The sequence below is a fragment of the Frankliniella occidentalis genome, unplaced genomic scaffold, assembly GCF_000697945.3.
Source record: "Frankliniella occidentalis isolate FOCC.00 unplaced genomic scaffold, Focc_3.1 Scaffold54, whole genome shotgun sequence".
Lineage (NCBI taxonomy): Eukaryota > Metazoa > Arthropoda > Insecta > Thysanoptera > Thripidae > Frankliniella > Frankliniella occidentalis.
In genome coordinates this window covers 1,088,756-1,089,417 of record NW_026267184.1, presented here as the reverse complement: position 1 = coordinate 1,089,417, position 662 = coordinate 1,088,756, and the positions used below count along the sequence as shown (strand labels likewise).

Sequence of the window (662 nt, the reverse complement as noted above, 5' to 3'; positions counted from 1 at the left end):
CCCCCCTCCTCCTCCACCCTTTCTGCTGCTCGTCTGAATTCGGCGTCTCGGAATCGCGTACTGTCGTACTGTTTCCCGCCGTGCTTATCGAGACCTGGCCATCGGAAGGAAGTCGGCTGGCGATACCCCCTGCAAATCGGCCACATCGCAGCGCGGCGCAGCGGGCGGCGCCACGGCGCGCGGGGTATATCCAGCCAGAAAGGGGATCCGCCCGGATAAACAAAACGGCAGCAGAGCAGGAGGCTAGCGGCGAGCTCCATACATGACCCGCCGTGTGGAGAACGCTCTGCTGGCCGTATCGCGACCACATATCTCACATAAAAATAGACCTGCTGCGCGGGTGTTAAGTAACATAAAGCGCGGCGGACACAAATAAAACATAAAAGGCTCTTCCCCCGCGGGTCTTTGAACCCCCGCGCCCCGCCCCTGCCCCTCGGGGGGCCCGAGTGTTACAATACAACCGGTACGGGGCCCCCGCAGCCCGGCGCAGCCCCACGGGCCGGCCGCTATGCGATACGTACGTCTGTCTTGACTTTGATGCATCGTAAAGAAGGAGTTTGTGCCGGCCTGGGCTCTAGCTGTATTCGCAGACGGGGCCCGTTAGATAATTAAAGTCGAGGAAGAATTTCAGTCTGCTAGCAAAAGCTTGAGAGGGGGGCAAG

At 60.3% G+C, this 662-nt stretch overlaps 1 protein-coding gene across 2 annotated transcripts in view; it reads right to left on the bottom strand.

Moving 5' to 3' along the window:
* Nucleotides 1-662, bottom strand: part of LOC113216682 (ras-related and estrogen-regulated growth inhibitor-like) — a 64,646-nt gene that overhangs the window by 23,489 nt on the left and 40,495 nt on the right. The window lies entirely within an intron of this gene.